This window comes from Neofelis nebulosa, chromosome 17 (assembly GCF_028018385.1).
Source record: "Neofelis nebulosa isolate mNeoNeb1 chromosome 17, mNeoNeb1.pri, whole genome shotgun sequence".
Taxonomy (NCBI): domain Eukaryota; kingdom Metazoa; phylum Chordata; class Mammalia; order Carnivora; family Felidae; genus Neofelis; species Neofelis nebulosa.
The window spans coordinates 13,767,354-13,786,548 of record NC_080798.1 but is presented as its reverse complement, the minus strand read 5'-3'; the positions used below and the strand labels follow the sequence as shown (position 1 = coordinate 13,786,548).

General features: G+C 47.7%; 1 long non-coding RNA gene across 1 annotated transcript in view; it reads right to left on the bottom strand.

The window, feature by feature from the left end:
- Nucleotides 1–19,195, bottom strand: part of LOC131499552 (uncharacterized) — a 113,972-nt gene that overhangs the window by 16,607 nt on the left and 78,170 nt on the right. The gene's annotated exons all lie outside the window — the stretch shown is intronic.

The following is a 19,195-nucleotide window of genomic DNA, read 5'->3' as shown; positions in this document are numbered from 1 at the left end:
AGTAGCACACATGATAAACATTATATAAAAATATAAATGTATCAAATAGGGGCACCTGGCTGGCTCAGTCCGCAGAGCATGCAACTCTTGACCTTGAGGTTTTACGTTCAAGCCCCATGTTGGGTACAGAGATTAAAAACAAAATCTGAAAAAAAAAAATATAAAAAAATATTTATAAGCTATAAGTATGAAATGAAATGTAATATTTAAATGTAAAGTATATAAAAATGAAAATACATTGGAGATGCATGGAGATGGAGATTCCTTTTCCTCATAGGGCCCACAATCATAAAAGGCTGCATTCCACTGCTGTAGGTGAGAGGTGACAATGATCTGGACTAGAGCCAGAGCAGTGGAAATGGAAAGAAGCAACCTGATCTCAGATATATTGTGGAGGGAGTTCCAATAGGACTTGCTAAAGGCCCGGATATAGGAGGTAAGAGAGAAAAAAGCAGGAACCAAGGATGAAAATTCCCATGTCTCTAACTTGAGCAACTGGGAGGATGGCAATGCCACCTAATGGAAAAGCAAGAAAATCTGAATTAGTTTTGGACATGTTGCATTTGACATGTATTTGAGTCATGAAAAGGTAAGGCTCTGGAGAGGGGTCTCAGATTGAGGTACAGATTTGAGAGTTTTCAACTGTAGATACTATGGGAAAGGACAGTATCACCTATGGATACAAAAGAGGGCAAAGAAAGCAGAAAACCAGGACAATACCCAAGAGAAGAGAAAAACATTATGGAAGGAGAAATTCTCTGGCCATCTGGTCTCCTGAAACTCCACCAAAATGGCATTAAAGGAATAAAACAAGTAGCATTTGATTCTTTTTGATGCTATTATAAATGGAATAAGCTCCATCCCCTCTCTCCACACCATTGTCACCTCAGTATCCTCAGGGAAGCCTGGGAACAGGACCTGGGTCCACAGAATACACAGGATCAAAGAAAGGGGAGAGGGGGGTTGAAGGAAAGAGGCTCCATGCAGTCCATCTGGGCCCTAGAGGTTTTCTCTCCCAAAGGCATGTCCTGGAGACACTGTCCAAAAGGAGGTAACTTTGTTCTGTCTGCCCTGCTCACACCACTCTCTATGTCCTTCTCCAGCCCTGGCATGGCTGAACCCCTCTATGATGGTAAGTTTGGAGGAGACAAGTCCCTTGGACATGTGTCTTATCTCCAGGACTGGGAAAGGGGGCTGAGGCTCTGGTTCCACCAAGTGTTACAGGAGGTGCTAACACTGGGCTGTCATGGCTACTGCCACATGTTCATCTGCCAAGAGTCCATCCTAGTCACCCTTGGAGACCCTGGGCATGCAGGAGCAGTGCACCCTGGGTAGAGTCTGTGCCCAGGGGAGCTGATTCTCTGTGCACGGGAGACTGGGCCACACTGCTCTGCCTGGATGTTTTAAATATTTGGCACTTGGCTAAAAATATACTTCTGGCAAAACTTATGGGATCCAGGGGCACCTGAGTGGTTCAGTTGGTTAAGCATCTGACTCTTGGATTCAGCTCAGGTCATGATCTCACAGTTTCGTGAGCTTGAGCCCCACATCAGCTCAGCTCTAACAGTGTGGAACCTGCTTGGGATTTTCTCTCTCCCCTCTCTCTCTGTCCCCCTCCTGCTTGCACTCTCTATCTCTCAAAATAAATAAACTTAAAAAAAATTTTTTTTAACTTATCCAACTAAAGTGGTGCTCCCAAGGGAATTCATTACCTTAAATGCTGATACTAGAAAAGGTTGATTTAAAATGAGTTAATCATCCAACTTAACAAGTTGGAGAAAAACAAAGGGACAAAGGAAAGTGATCATAAACTTAAGAGGAAAAAAATAATAAGCTAGAAGACAAATACAGAATCAAGAAGATCCACACATCCCAAATTCAAAACCCCATTATTCAAAACTCCTTTCTTGAAAGGGTTCATAAATTTTTAACACCTCTGAAAAAATTCATCAGCAAAACAACAGAGGAAGCACAAATAAGCTACATTAGTGTGGGAACAAGTGGACCTAACTAAAGTTGGGGCAGAGACTGAAAGTTCTAAAAAAATCTTTGTGGCAATAAAGCTCACAATTCAGACAAAATGGACAATATTCCTAGAAAATTAGCAATAACGTAAACTAACTCAGCAAGAAACAGGAAATCTGACCTGTAGTATAACTATAAAGGAAATTTAATTAAGAGTTAAAGTGTCTTCTGTCTCTCTCTGTCCCAGAAATAAATAAAAAACGTTGAAAAAAAAATTAAAAAAAAAAAAAAAGAGTTAAAGTGTCTTTACACACACATACACACTTGTGCACACACAGATATATGTGCCACATTTGTGCGCACTCAAAAAACACAAATGGCTTTAAAATGAATATGAATATCTGTATGGAGAAAAAAATAGGAACCTAGACCCTAACTCACACCATACAATTTTCTGGAAACTGATTAAATTTTATCAAAGTTACAATTTCTGGTCTTCAAAACACACCCAATTCTCTCTCCCTCTGTCTTTCTTTTTTTTTTATTTTTTTTTTTAAATTTTTTTTTTCAACGTTTTTTATTTATTTTTGGGACAGAGAGAGACAGAGCACGAACGGGGAAGGGGCAGAGAGAGAGGGAGACACAGAATCGGAAACAGGCTCCAGGCTCTGAGCCATCAACCCAGAGCCTGACGCGGGGCTCGAACTCACGGACCGCGAGATCGTGACCTGGCTGAAGTTGGACGCTTAACCGACTGCGCCACCCAGGCGCCCCTCCCTCTGTCTTTCACGTATATACAAGTTATGTGCGTGTGTGTGCATGTGCGCGTATCTATATGATGAAGAAGCCATGTCCAAAGTGCATTATAAAATCCTACAAAAGCAATATAAAAAGGCTGACAATCCAAAATTTTTTAAGATGGCTAATAACTCTCTAAAAGACAGTGAATAGTATGAACATGTGAAAATAGCCAACAAGCATATAAAAAGCTGCATTATGAAATATCATGTCAGTCACATGAGAAGAGCTGAAATTAAAAGGACTGACAATATCAACAGTTGGAACATCTGAACATGTAATGTTACTGTTGGGGATAAAGATTTGTTCAGGGGCGCTCAAGTGGCTCAGTCAGTTGAGGGTCTGACACTTGATTTCAGTTCGGGTCATGATCTCACGGTTCGTGAGATTGGGCCCTGCGTTGGGCTCTGTGGTGACAGTACAGAGTCTGCTTGGGATTCTTTCTCCCTCTCTCCTAATCCCTCCCTCTCCCTCTCCCTCTCTCTCTCTCAAAATAAATAAATAAACATTTTTTAAAGATTTGTTCAATAATCTGGCAGAAGAATCTAAAATTTTCATGTATTTCAGGAGATGCTCCAGCAAATACAATGGTATATATCCCCAAGGAAATGAGTTAGACACATCACAACACCCATGCATAAGGGTATTCATACCAGTATTATTCGGAAGAGCCACAAAGTCGAACAATCCAAATGTCCAACACCACAACAGGCAAATGTTGTGGTATATTCAAACAAAAGAGTATTGAGCAATATGACAAAGGAATGAATCAGGGTTGCCCAGAATCCCAACACAGACTTGAAGGAAAGTAGCCAAATGCAGAAGGGAACATAACGATTCTACTTATGTAAAGTTCCCAAAGAGGCAAAACCAGTCTCTGGTGGTAGAGGTCAGAATGGGGATGATGGTGGGGCTCCTAGTGGCTGCAAGGGGCATGAGAGTGTTTTCTGGTGTGGGGAAACATTCTCTACCTTGATCTGGGCAATGGTTTCATAGGCACACGTGTGCAGAAAATTACTGCAGTGTTCATGTTACTTTACAAAAAAATGAAGTGTACAATCTCTCCGGGCTATACAAAAAAGCAATCCACATATCAATCCACAAAACAAGCAACGACCAGTTTATTTCAACCTTAAACAATTCTTTCAGAGAACAGGACAAATGAATACTCATTAGCTCATTTTATGTGGCACAATAACCTTCATGTCAAAACCAGACCAGGAAACAAAGAAGAAGTAACAGGTAGGCCTTTCTCGTGACCAGAGATGAAAAATCCCTAAAACAAAATGCTACCAAAATGGATCAGGAATTACCAAGCTGAATTTCTTTCCCAAAATGCAAGGTTGATTAGCATTCAAAATCGATCATTGCCTTTAAGCACATTAACACATGAACTAGAGAATAATTCCTAATGACGAGAAGAAAAGCAAAGTGGCCTTTGATGACGCTCCATGTCCACTCAGATTTGGATGGTACGGAAACCAAGGGAAAACTTCTCCTCGACCTGATGAAGGTGCCTACAACCTGCAGCAAGCATCGCAGTTACTGGACGGTCGCTACAGACATCAGTGTCATCAGGAGTGGCGCAAGGCGGTCTGTGTTCACCAACCAAACTTCAAGCCCCTGGGCTTCAACCCTCCTCAGAGGCTCTCCCCTGGCCACACCCAGGGACAGAGCCCTGCTTGGGTCAGAGCCTCCTGAAGACAGCTGGGCCTGAGGGAGGGCAGCTCCCCTGGCCCAGAGAACCAGACTCACGGCTCCGACCTCAGACCACAGATGGCCTGCGACACTTAGCACGTTTCCTAAATGCACCAGCGGGAAGGAGACCAGAAGCAGACACTCTTCCTGTAGCTGATCAGGAGAGAGGAAGGACAACATGCCAGGCCTCCTATGGTGTGGCCCTGAACTGCCCCAGGTCTCTCCTCCCACAGACCGTTAGCCTCAGCAAGCATACAGCTGAGCCCAAGATGAATGAGGGATTGGGGGCACATGCCCCTCTTCCAGGGGGGAGGAGCTGCAAGGTCACAAAGGGTATGGGTGTATAATCCTAATACTGGGAGGGCAAGGACACTTAAGAAGGGTGATCCTGGGGTGCCTGGGTGGCTCAGTCACTTAAGTGTCCGACTTCAGCTCAGGTCATGGTCTCCTGGTTCGTGGGTTCAAGCCCTGCATCAGCTCCTGCACTGAAAGCACAGAGCCTGCTTAAGATTCTCTGTCTCCCTCTCTCTCTGCCCTTCCCTTGTCACACATACACACACACTCTCCCTCTCAAAAATAAATAAACATTAAAAAAAAAAAAAAAAGAGTGATCCAGTCCTTCAGGGTCATGGACTTACAGTCATTTTCCCCAGTGCCAACAGGTAGGGTGGGGGCATCTTGTTCCTGCACGTCTAGCCTAAGCTGCCTGCTAGGTGTGGAACCATCCCTCCCCAAGACTTAGGCCCTAGGACTGCTTCTGGGTCGCCAGTCCATACCCCCCCACAATCCTCCAATGTAAGATTCCTCCCTGGGACCCAGATATCTGTCCCAGGAGCTTCACCCTGGGCAAATCTAAAAAGTTATTTGAAAGCTGGGGGTTCTGGCAGGAAATACGCTTGTATTTGTCGCAAGTGGAAAAGCTCCCCACAGGCTCAAGGAAGAGTGTGGGTGCCCTCTAGTGGACTGTCCCTGCTAGAAGAAGAGCAAACAGACACTAACACACATTTCTCCAAAGACGACATACAGATGGCCAACAGGCACATGAAAAGATGTTCAACATCACTGACCATCAGGGAAATACAGATAAAAACCACAATGTGATATCCCCTCACACCTGTCAGAATGGCTGAAGTCAACAACACAAGTGTTGGTGAGGATGTGGAGAAAAAGGAACCCTCATGCACAGTTGGTAGGAATGCAGACTGGTGCAGCCACTGTAGAAAACAACATGGAGGTTCCTCAAAAAATTAAAAATAGAACTGCAATGTGATCCAGTAATTCCACTACTGGGTATTTACCCAAAGAATACAAAAACGCAAACTTGAAGGAATGTATGTACTCCCATGTTTATTGCAGCATTATTTACGACAGCCAAATTGTGGAAGTATTCCAAATGTCTATCAGCAAATGAATGGATAAAGAAAATGTGGTCAATGTATACAGTGAAATATTAATCAGTCACAGAAAGGAATGAAATCATGCCATTTGCCACAACATGGATGGATATAGAGAATATTGTGCTAAGCCAAATAAGCCAGTCAGAGAAAGACAAATAACCATATGATTTCATTCATATGTGGAATTTAAGAAATGAAACAAACAAGCAAAGAGGGGAAAAAAGAGGCAAACCAAAAAAGCCCAGATTCCTAACTATAGAGAACAAACTGATGGTTACCAGAGGCGAGGTGGGTGGGGGGATGGATGAAACAGGTGGAGGGGATCGAGAGTACACTTATCATGATGAGCACGGAGTGATATATGGAACTGCTGAATCACTGTATTGTACACCTGAAACTAATACAACAGTGTATGTTAACTGCATTGGAATTACAATTAAAAAAAATAACAAACAGGAGCCAGACGAGTTGAGGGATTAGGGCTGACCTTGAACCAAAGGCACGTTCAGGTTCACAAGGACTGGCAGTGAAGCTGCAGGAGGAGGGGGGCTGGCTAGAGGGGCAGAGTCTGGAGAGACGGGGAAGAGCAGAGTGAGGGGAAGCCTCCTGGGAAGGCTGGGTGATGGGCACACAGAAGGGCTCTGTCTCCTCATCCCTGATTGTGGCCTAGTATCTCCTGTTGGGGGCCATCTCATATACCATAGGATAATTGGCACCATGCCAGCCTCCACCCACCAGATGCCAGGAGAACTCTCCAGCCCTGGTGTAAAGAGATTTTCTGGAGACAATGGTGCGTGTCCTAGAGGAAGGGGAGAGGTGCTGGTAAGATCCCTCCTCCTTGAGAACAAGTGACCTACACTAACCTCTAGTATTAACTAACCAAATGAAACCCTGGGCCTCTTGGAGTGTGCAAATAAGAGAGAAAATAAACAGGCATAATTGATGTCATGAAAAACTGCTTTTAATTAATCAAAAGTTGATTTATCAGCAGATGGCATATTTAGTGGTGATTATCTTGGCTGCCTGTGGCTCAGTAGCTCGAAGACTGGTTTTGCCAAGGGTGTGACCACAAATCAGAAGGACACCACTGGGTTATACTGCCAGGTTAGCTGAGGGAAATTCTGTAGACATTGGGATGCAAAAACATACAAATCTGTATGTAATGTCACTAGACATGTCCTCTGATGTCGTCACTGTCTTGAGAGGCATCTTAGCCATGAATGCAAAGACATACTATCATTTGGAAGAAATTATCTTATTGAGAAAAAAATTATGTCATAAGAGCGTCTCCTTATCCTCAGAATCATATACCTCAGCATCATTCCTTAAGGATAAATCTATACCCCAAAAAACAGACTTAGGGACTGGCCAGTGTTAGGGTCTGGTTCCCAGCACCTGTGGGCTGACAGCACCCTCCCCTCTAGCCTTGGGCCCCTGCCTGAACCACAGGAGCCTCTGATGCTCTGGCACTAAGGGGAGGGGGCCTTTAAGTGTCCTCACTATTCCCCGTCCATATCTAGACTCTACACAGAACCTGTTGTCCACTTTTGGATGTGATACTTAAACTACCGACCTCCATTTTCATCCTTCATCCATCCCAACATTGTGACAGGCCCAGGAGGTGCCTTCTGCTTGTGATTTTGAGGGAAAAGTTCTCAGAAACATTTGCTTTCACCCACCTTGAACAGACCTCCATCATGAGTGCCATTATCATTACCAGCAGCATTTGGACACCTTCCCCCCCGTTCCCCCCCGCAGTAGTCAGATGCCTTCCAACCCTTAGGGGAAAATGTGACTCCCTCCAAAAGTATGACTAGTAGAAATGCACAAGAATGGGGCGCCTGGGTGGCTCAGTCGGTTAAGCGTCCGACTTCGGCTCAGGTAATGATCTCACGGTTCATGGGTTCAAGCCCTGCATCGGGCTCTGTGCTGACAGCTCAGAACCTGGAGCCTGTTTCAGATTCTGTGTGTGTCTCTCTCTCTGCCCCTCCCCCACTCACGCTCTGTCTCCCTCTGTCTCAAAAATAAATAAGCATTAAAAAAAAAAAAAAAGAAATGCACAAGGAGACAGTACATGAGTGTCCACAGGGAAGATTCTATGTGAATTCATGAAAGCTTAAAATCCTAGGAGCGTCCACATGAAATCAACATTGGCATGCTAAAACCTGAATCTTGGTTGGTTTTCACCATTTCCTTAAGAGCCAAACTGCAAAATGTGACATTAATAACAAACTAGAAGAAGAAGACATTTGTCACAGTTACTGATAAAACTAAGTTATTCGTCCTAAAGAGAAGGTTCCAGGGGATTATCCTCACTTTTACCAGGTAGCTGGCTATCTATATTTTTCATAACCTAGTAGAAATTATCCTTTCTTCCCTAAAAGCTTAAAGAGAAGACAGGCAGCCCCTGACCCCTCTCCCAGAGCCAATCACCTGCGACCAACCATGAGAAGAGCTGAGGCCTGAGCTTCTCTGGTTCTCAAGACAGTGCGGGGTGCTCAACCGGCTGCTGCAGGCACAGGACGTCCGCGTGTGCACGGGCACCGGCCTGGAGCAACCTGAGCACCATCCCACATCCCCGATGTCAGTTGTCACCAAACCCTGCACACCTCACCCTGGCTGCATCCTGGAACATGAGGGAACTTCTGGAAGCCCAATCCTTGCTTGAAGGCACTCCCCAACACCCGCTCCTCCAGGGCTGCTGCCTGTGTGCCCCAAACCCCACAACACTACACGCTCAGGGCCGCACCAAGTCCAGTGCACCCATGATGAGCATGATCCCACGCAGATTCCACCACCACCCACCAAGATACTGCTGGACTGGGACCAGCCACTACCTACATGTGGTGGTAGGAAAGGTTTGGGAGCGCTTTCCCACAAGAGAACTGGGACCCAGTACCCGGCCCACCTCTCCAACACTTGGGGGAGATAGATGAGGTACAAGCTTTGGTCTGCTGGGCACTGGAAAGCGGTGTGGGGCTGGTGGACCTCAAGATTGCCCCTCAGCACAGAGGGGGGCCCTTCCACTACCCCTGGCCCTGCAAGGCTCCCAGCATCGGAGGACCACCCAGAGAGTCAGCGTAGAGGCCAGGCTCTGAGAAAGGGAGCTGGGGGGTTGATAAGGCTCTTCTGAGAGAGCCAGGGCACTGAGGGCAGAAGGGGGAGACAGGACAAGATTAAAGCCCTGATGAGAACTGACATGGTCCCTTCCTTGTACCCAGGCTGGAAGTCCACAGAAGCATCTACTTCCATCTGGGAGGGTGAGAGAGAGCCTGATATCCAGCTGTCCCTGTGCCCACTGCCTGTGGCAGGTATAGCATCAGCCCAGGACCCAAATCTTTATGTGTAGGAGGGACTCCAGCTCCAGGAACTCAGTCCTTACCTGCCTTACTTCAGCAGGGCCCATATTCTGCTGAGGACACCCACCTGCTGCCCCCCCTCCCAGCCCTCCACCATCTACTACCCAAGAGCTGGAGCCCTCTAGGCACCTTAGGAAACTCAAGTCCCAGCTGCTTCTACTCTGCTGGGACGTGTATCTCATTGACACAGGTCCTGACCCTACCAGGCCTCCTCCACCAGCTCCCACTGACAGGGCTGCCAAGCTTCTGGACCCCTGTCTTTCTCCTGTGGAGCCCACCAAGCAACGGATTTTGTTTGGAGTGATGAGATCCCAGCTCCCCACCCTCCTGCAGACACTCTGCTCCCCCCATATTGAATCCACTCTGGGGCCCTGCCAAAGCAGACCGGGGGCCCTGTAATCCCAGTCCACTGACAGCTGCAGGCCTCCCAGCCCTGCCCTCCCTGCCCCTCTCAACACCTCAGCCCCCACCTTTGCCAACCCCAAGGGCATCACACTCATAAGAAGTGGCCTGTGTCTGTCAACCCAACCCCATCAAATCTCAGCTGCCTCAGTCTCTGTGAATCGAGCACCCCCAGATTTCTGGCTCGGCTATCAAGGCAATAGTGGTTGCCATGGGTGCTCCTGTTCAACCCTCTCTTCCAAAAGCTGGAGGCCCAAAGCCTCCGTGGGGATGAGGAGGAGGCCAGGCAGGATCCTTTGGGACATGAAGTGTCATACGCTCCACCCTGGAAGGACACTGCTCTTGTCAAAACCCTGTCCTCCTGATGCCAAACCACTCCTTCCTGACTTCTCCCCCAGGAGCAGACTTACCAGGAAGATATGCTTCCTCCCCCACTCCCCCATTCACCTGATTTGTATATGTGGATTTGTTCTTCTATAAAACATTAAGAGGCTACTTTACTATCATAGAGATTGCCATATTCTTTCTGTCAAAACTCATGGTAAAATTTTTGTCTGCAGAAGGATTTTCAACTTTGGAACTACTCACATTTTGGACCAGATAATTCTTTGTTGTAGGGGATTGTCCTGTTTATTGCTGGACCCTGGCCACTATCCAGTGGTTACCAATAGTTCGTCCACAGATCCAACAACCAAAATACTTCCAGAGATGTCAAATATCTCTAGGAGGAAAAATTAATACAGTTGGGCAACAGTGAACTAGGCATAAATATTTTTTAAGGCTACATCTAAAAGAAGATAATGTCAAATGAAGAAAATCAGACACAGACCTTAAATGTAGCACAACGCCAGTGAAATAAATACAAAATAATATTTCAGGCATAATGAAGGAGACCAGAAACCAGGTGAGAGGTCCTTTGTATACTTTGCATGTTCTATTCTTTTCATTCAAAGCATCTTTAAACACTGTTCAAACACAAATCTCATGGGTTTCCCTACTTAGAGAGTCAGAAAACACAGCTGTAAACAAATCAAAGCCAATTCTCTCATGAGGCTCCATTTGTAGATATGTGGAGGGGCGCCTGGGTGGTTCAGTCGGTTAAGCATCCGAATTCGGTTCAGGTCATGATCTCACAGTTCGTAAGTTCGAGCCCTGCGTCAGGTTCTGTGCCGACAGCTAGCTCACAGCCTGGAGCCTGTCTTCGGATTCTGTGTCTCCCCCTCTCTCTGTCCCTCCCCTGGTCTGTCTCTCTCTCTCTCTCTCTCTCTCTCTCTCTGTCTCTTAAAAATAAATAAAACATAAAAAATAAATATGTGGATATATAAGATAAACCAGTAAATAAATACATACTATGTCAGTGGAGGATATTGGCTACCAAGAAAAATAAAATCAACAAGAAACAACAGGTGTTGGTGAGGATGTGGAAAAAAAGGAACCCTCATGCCCTGCTGGTGGGAATGCAAACTGGTGCAGCCACCATGGAAAACAGTATGGAGGTTCCTCAAAAAGTTAAAAATAGAACTACAATAGGATCCAGTCACTGGACAACTGGGTATTCCCCCCAAAATACAAAAACACTAATTCAAAGGGATACATGAGCCCCTGTGTTTATAGCAGCATTATCTACAGTAGCCTAATTATGGAAGCAGCCCAAGTGCCCACCAGTAGGTGAATGGATAAAGAAGATGTGGTATGTATGCATACATATATATTTACAATGGAACAGTACTCAACCATAAAAAAGAATGAAATCTTTCCATTTGCAATGACATGGATGGAGCTAGAAAGTATAATGTTAAGCTAAATAAATCACAGAAAGACAAATAATATATGATTTCACTCATGTGTAGGATTTAAGAAACAAAGCAAATGAGAAAAGGAAAAAAGACAGAGACATAAATCAAGAGACAGACTCTCAGCTAGAGAAAACAAACTGATGGTTGCCACAAGGAGGGGTGGGGGGATGGATGAAATAGGTGAAGGGGATCAAGAGTACACTTATCATGATGAGCCCTGAGTAATGTAAAGAATTGATAAATCACTATATTGTACACCTGAAACTAATATAACACTGTATGTTAACTATAGTGGAATTAAAAATATTTTAATTAAAATAAAAACACACATCTTAATGCAAAAGAAAGAAAGAGAAAAGAAAAGAAAAGGAAAGGAAAGGAAAGGAAAGGAAAGAAAAGAAACGAAAAGAAATAAGGTTAACTGACTCAGTTCTCCTGAGGAGCTATTGGCATTTGGTCAAGGAAGTCCTTGTTATGTCAGACAGTCCTGAGCCTCTTACTGCATTATTCCCTCTTGTCCCCACACTCTAATTTCCAGAAGGCCCGTCAAGTCACTTATGGAACCAAAATACTGTTCCCAACCCACATTTCCAAATGCTCTGAGTGCCCAGTTGAGAAAACCTTCTAAATCTTTAACAGGTCTGTGAATAAAGAGGGGTCTTCCCTGCATTTGTTCTTTTTCTTCTGCTCATGGGGATTTTCTCTTAGCAGGAATTCACCTGAAACTCCAGGCCTATTCTTTTCTTGGGCACACAGGGAAAATATTATGTCTAAATTATCCCAGCCCCCCCCCATCCCTATCTCCTGGGAGCGAGTTGTGGTGGTGGGATACAGTGGGGGGTAATATCAACAGGAAAAGATGAGATTCACAAGAGACCCTACCCACCCAGTCAAGAGAGCGCTTGGCTGTCCTCACACAGCCCTGGGGACCATGGGACCATGGACAGCTCCCAGCCTTTTTCCATTTGCAAACTCAAGTAGGGACACAGGAAAACAGAAAACGGGGCCAGCTGATGTCCACACAAATATGAGCAAAGAAGAAGACACATCGTGGGTGTGTCTTCTCTCAGCCCCCTCTCCCAGTGTCTTCAGCCTTCCAGTCCAGGCTCTGATGGAAAGACCCAGAAAACACACCAGCTCTTCAGAAAAGCCTCCATCTTGTCTCACCCCGCCCCTGTGACCTGCTCCTTGTAATCCCATCTGCACACATACTGCCCCTCATAGTTCTTGCTCCTGCCTCCATGTATTCGCTCAAACAGTCCCTGCCTGGGGTGCCCTCTCCCCCTTTCTTTATGAATCTGCTCCTTCCCCTTCTCTATAGCCAATCTCATTGGCCATCTTGCCATAAGGTCACCCCAACCTCTACAGGTGGACACAATAAACCCCCTCTGAATTCTCACCTCTGACTCTGTTCCTTTGTGCTGTGATAACACAGTCAGGTGCAGTTACCTACGTTCACATCCTATGTCCTACAGATCCCCAATTTCCCAAGAGAGAGACAGGGCGAGCCTACTTTCTCAATGGCCCCGTCACAGGAAAATGGCTATTGTGTTCAGAGAATGAATAAGGGAAAGAAGGGTAGATAAACGGGGGGACACTTGCTTCTGCTCTCACAAAATCACTATGGGCATGCACAGCAGATGAAGAAATGGACACCCACATGCATTCCCAGTCGTGGATTGGTGCCAGTTTTATATAAGGTAATGTGTAGGTTTGTTTCCTAAGTTTTTTGCTTGTTTTGAGATAAAATACATATAACCTAAACTTTGCCATTTTAATCATTTTAAAGTGTGGGGCCAGGGGAATGTGGGCCATCCAGTCCTACCAGAGTTCTACTGTGCTGCACGATAGACCCAGGGTGGCTGGAGTCCTGTACTGACTGTCCCTGCAGGAGAGGGGTGAGAGCCCATCTCTGCCCAGGGCTCAACGTCCAGAGCAGTGATCTGAACCCTAGTCAGATGCCTGGTCCTAAGTCTGACAGAGAGTACAGAATCCCTCATGTCCACCACAGGGCAACATCAGGACAGGCACAAAATGTGGTTCTCTCTCTCTCTGTCTCTGCCTCTCTGTCTCTCTGTCTCTCTCACTTTCTCTCTCTCTCTCTCTCTCTCTCTCTCTCTCTCTCTCTCTCTCTCTCACACACACACACACACACACACACACACACACACACGAACCACATGTCCTCAAGTACCCTTGTGCATGGAGTCAAGGAGTCAAGGGTGATTTGGGGAGGAGAGTGACCACCATTCCTAGACAAAACGATAGACATGCCTTTGGTAGAAAGATGACCCTGAGCCCAGGAGAAATGACATCACGTCCCAGGTGTACCTCCCAGGGAGAGCTATGCTGAGGAGTCATGCATCCTGCCTGAATGAAGTAGAGGGGAGTCTCCTATTAGTGAAAACACTGTATATTTCATTCTCCCTGTTCTTCCCAGGGCCCACCCCAGGAGCCTTAGCACTTTATTCCTGATGGGGCCATCATGGGCATCATGACTGGGCCCAGGGTGAGCTGACTCTGAACTGGAACCCCTGGATATCTTCTGCATCCAGAAACCAGTGGGGGTAATGGAGCCCTTCAGATCATGTTCCTCCTTTGCTTAGGGGGAGACAGAGGGCTTCCCTCATCTACAGATGAGTCTCCCTTCCCCTCCTCATCCCTCATCCACCATTCTGACATCTTCCTGCCCTCAGCTAAAGAGGATGACTTTTCAAAAAGTCTTTGGCTAAAGCAACCCCAGACACCCAGAACTTCCCCTAACTCTGTCTGGGGATAAGGGCTCCAAGGACACCCATGTCCTCTATCACTTACCTCCCTGCACTGGCTCCTCTGTCACCTGGGTGTGAATTCCCTTCAAATGAAAAGCCTCAGCACCAAGTACCTCATGCTCATGCCAAAGCATAGGACATTCCCAAGGAACACAGACACCCTAAGAGAGGACACCCTCTGGACTGACCATGTCTCGCCTGACCAGAGGGCCCATATCCCTGGGTATTTCCTCACCTGGCTCGCTCCCCTCAGCTCCCTGGGAGAATATGAGACTCCATGTGGAATATTCTCGCCCTCACCTGGGGCTCCACGGGCTGGGACACCTCTCTGAATAAAAATACCTCCAAATACTCCCCCACTCAGCTCACCAGGTCACTGTTTTACATCTGTATCTGTTCACCTTGACAGACCCATGAGGTCTCTGCATCAGAGAATAGCCCTGAGACTCAGAGAAAGAGGAAAGATCCAAAGACTAAGGGAAATTGGAATGTGGTATGGACTTATCATTTAAGACCTACTCATCCACCCTGGGAGAGTCCAGAAGACACACCTTTCCCTTTCATGACTGAGGGAGCTTATAAGGGAGCCCCAGCACACTTAAAGAGCTCTGTGATTGTTCTTCTCTGTAGGTCAGAGGGAGCTGCTGCCAGTGAACTGGGAAACGTAAATGCAAGGAGGGAGACTGGATCCCAAGGAGGTAGGGCCAAGAGGCCATATTAATCACTGAAAGTGACTTGGGCCACAGTCATCACGAAGGACAACAGACTCAAAGCAGCAATCAGAACAGTCTCATTCACAAAGACCAATGACATCGGCTAGTTGATCATGGTGTTCCTAGAAATGAAACAGATGGAAACCTACTGAATTCTTACTTGGTCTATATAAGCAGAAGAGTTCTAGAAAGTCCATCTTGAATCACAGCAACTGAGTGTTATGGCCCCTCAATTAATTCCCAGACTTGAGCCAATTTAAAGAGCCAGAACCCCTTGAATAAAGGAGAAGCTGGGTCCCCTTGAGGAAGGACCCAGTATGCTGCCAAAAATTTATACAATGAACCTTTCTCCCACCCTTCCCCAGAGGGACCTGCGGCCTTTTACCAGGATGATTGTGCACTGGGGAAAAGGAAATAGTCAGCTCTTTGGGGCATTACTAGATATGGTCTCTAAACTGAGGGCCCAATGTCACAGTGGCCCACCACCAATCAGAGGAGGAGCTTATGGAGCTCAGGTGGTCAATGGAGTTCAGCACAGGTTCATCTCACAGTGAGCCTGGCAGGGGGGGGTGGTTCCTGAACCAATCCTGTTGTTTATTTCTCATGTTTGGCATAATTAAACTAGTCATACTCAACAGCTGGCAGAATCCCCACATTGGTTCCCTGCCCTGTGGAGTGAAGGCTGCTACAGTGGGGAAGACCAAGTGGAAGGCACTAGAACTGCCTCTACTTAGGAAAACAGTAAGCCAAAAGCAATACCACATTTTACTGGAGGGACTGCAGGGATTAGTGCAGCATCAAGGACTTGAAGGATGCAGGGACCTTGGAGAGTGACAGTGAATTATCATAAACTTAAGCCGGTGGTGACTCCAAGTGCAGCTGCTGTACCAGATGTGGTTTCCCTGCTTGAGCTGATTACTGCCTACCATGGTACCTGCTTTGAAGCTCCCCCTCTGACAAATACTTCTTTCTCCACACCTGTCAGCAACGACCTACCAGAATCAGTTTGCTTTCAGCTGGCAAGACCAGCAAGGCACCTTCACTGTCCTAGCCCAGGAGTACATCAACTCTCCAGCCCTGTGTCCTAATTTAGTTCACAGGGATCTTGGTGGCCTTTCCCTTTCACAAGACATCATTCTGGCCTGTTGCATCGATGACATTATGCTGACTGAACCTAGTGAACAGGAAGTAGCAACGACTCTAGACTTACTAGTAAGACATTTATGTGTCAGAACATGGGAAATAAATCAAACAAAAATTCAGGGGACTTCTCCCTCAGGGAAATTTCTAGGGATCCAGAGGTGAGTGGCGTATCAATCTACCTCTTCTAAGGTGAAGGATAAGTTGTTGGATCCCATCCCTCCTACAACCCTGCTCCTCCTTCATCTGTCCACGGATCCAACTCCCAGCATTTCAGCCATACACACCGCTGCCACCCAAGGGCACACACAGTTTAACTTACTGGAGACAATATGCACTGATATACATCCTGTGAAATCTGAGTTTGGTGACATTTCATTGAGGGAAGAAGCACGGACAATGTACTTAGAGCAACAGATATTGGGACTCGCAGAGCTGTAATATGATGGAGTATTAACATGATATGTGATCCACGTAAAATGGCTACAGATTGATGATGAATAAACATGCAGAGGGCTGAGCACGGTGACTCTGCCTTCTACACTTCCCTCCTTGTCCACCAGAGGGCAGCAGAGATACTCCGCAGCCTGGAGCCTTGGGAGGGGGGGAGGGGGGGAGGCGCTGCTGATCCCCCTTGGCTGCCCACTGCCCAGCAGGGTCTGACCCTCCCCAGCCTCACTCAGTCACAGTCCTCCTCGCTCTCCAGGCTCCCCACACTGACCTCCGTCAGCCCCTCTGGCCAGTCGGGTGTCTGCCCGCTGAGACAGGTCCCTCTGTAGGCAGCTCAGCCCTCCACACCCTCTGTCCTTCGAGGGGCTAAGGCCCACTCACACTTCTGGTCTCAGCCAAAAGATTACTTTGTCAGGAGTGCTCCATGTGACAGCCCCTCCCCGACCAGCTGAGACCTGTTACATGCTCCTGTCACACCAGACCCTTTCCCTTCATGGACCCTTTCTCTATTTTATTTTATTTTTTTAATTTTTTTTAAGGTTTATTTATTTTTGAGACAGAGAGAGACAAAGCATGAACAGGGGAGGGTCAGAGAGAGGGAGACACAGAATCTGAAACAGGCTCCAGGCTCTGAGCTGTCAGCATAGAGCCCGATGCGGGGCTCGAACTCACGGACCGCGAGATCATGACCTGGGCCAAAGTCGGCCACTTAACCGACTGAGCCACTCAGGCGCCCCCCTTTCTCTATTTTATATGTTATGTTATGTTATGTTATGTTATGTTATGTTATGTTATGTTATGTTATGTTATGTTAGAAAGAAAATGGGTAAGGGGCAGAGGTGGGAGAGAGAGAGAGAATGAGAGAGAGAGAGAGAGAGAGAGAGAGAATGAGAGAGAGAGAGAGAAAGAGAGAGAGAATCCTAAACAGGCTCCACACTCAGCAGGCAGCCGACAAGAGGCTCAATCTCACTGCAGAGAGATCATGACCTGAGCCAAAATCAGGAGTCGGACATTAAATCAACTGAGCGACCGAGGCTCCCCACCTTCCCTCCATTTTAAGTGTGTCCTCAAAGCCATGATTTTCTCTGAGTGCCTGTGGCCCTGTTTCAGGATCCGCGTCTGTCCTGTTCTCTTTGGAGTCCCCAGGACCCAGCCTCGTGCCCCTTGCCTGACACTGTGCAGGATGGGACAGGAGAACCCAGGATCTACGTTTGTTTCCATCTCAGAGGGGCTGAGGGTCTCCTCCCCTGTAACAAAGGAAGCCCTGGGAACCCTCAGCTGCATCCCCAGGTGGGCTCTGTGGGGAGGCCTAGAGCAAAAGCAGGGACACAAATGACACGGATGCAATCCCCCCTCCCGCCCCGTGCTGTGATGAGGAAACAGGGCATTGTGGTGTCCAGCCCCCTCCCCCCAAGCCAGTGCCTCTTCCAAAGTCTCAAGAGACTCTACTGGGTCATTCCTTGAAACCTCAAGGACAGAGAGTTCCTCCTAAGGGAGCACATCTCTCTGGGTGGACAATTCTCCTGACTCAGGATCTGGAATCTTCTGGACGGTGCCTGTCCACTCCCTGGGCTCACCCTACCCTGAAATGGAGTCAGGCAACCCAGGACCCACAGGGACCAGGACCCAGGCTGCCCAGGGCTCAGGGCCCACACATCCTTTGGAGCCCGGTCAGGATCCCTGACCCAGCATTGCCTCCAGGGGCAACATAGGGACACGCAGGCAACACACGGGGAATTAAAATGTGAAGCTGGCTTTGTTTGCCTAAGGAGGTAGAGGAGCCTGATTTCCGTCTCTTTCTCCAAGAGACCCTTCTGAGTCCCTCCCATGTGGCTGTTCTGTCCTGCCCACTAGGATGAGTGGGGCCGAGGAGCACCCTGATCTGTCAGGGGTCCCTGTGCAGCCCCCACTCCTTGCCTGGCACCAGCCACGGGGGAGACAGGGTGACCACAGGAAAGTCCCTCAGGCAGAGCACACGAGCTGCCCAGGACGCTCAGGAGCACATGGTCAGCCTCTCGGCCACAGTGCAGCCAGCAGACACATAGAGGAAGGGTCTCCTTACGATCTTCCCTCGAGGATCAGGGAACCTCCCGCCACCGGACCTCCCCCCACCTCTTCTCTTCCCGGGACACACAGGACACTGCCTGCACACCTGGAACCTGAGCTCCTGAGACACTTGGTCCCGGGTCTCGGTCCCTGGAAGCAGAGGCCGGGCTGGGGACACCCAGGGATGGAGAGTGGGTCCCTCACCAGTCATCACCCTGCTTGCCCTCTTCTCACCCTCAGAGCATTACTGTGACCTTGCTGCCAGGAGTCAATGCAACTTCCCCAGAGCATTTGAGAACACTGGGGGGACCCCATGCCCCGCTGGGCTTCTCTGATACAGATGGAAAGAATCCCCTGGGTTTGGGGCCTCTGGGGCTCTGTGTGCGGTGCTGACAGACTCGAGGCCAGGACTCAGCAGAGGCCAACTCGGAGTAGGGAGGAGGCTCGTCCTCTGAGAGAACCAGGTCCCCGTCAGCCTGGCTATTCAACGTGTGCCTGGCCCAGGACAACCAGCCTCACCTGAGAGCTTGTTAGATGCAGACTCTCAGGTCCACACCACACTGCTGAGTCAGAATGTGCATTTTACAGGATCTGCAGACCCTCTGTGGGTGCAGGAAAGAAGGAGGTGGCCCCACTCCCACATCCTGGGGTCTCAGCCTG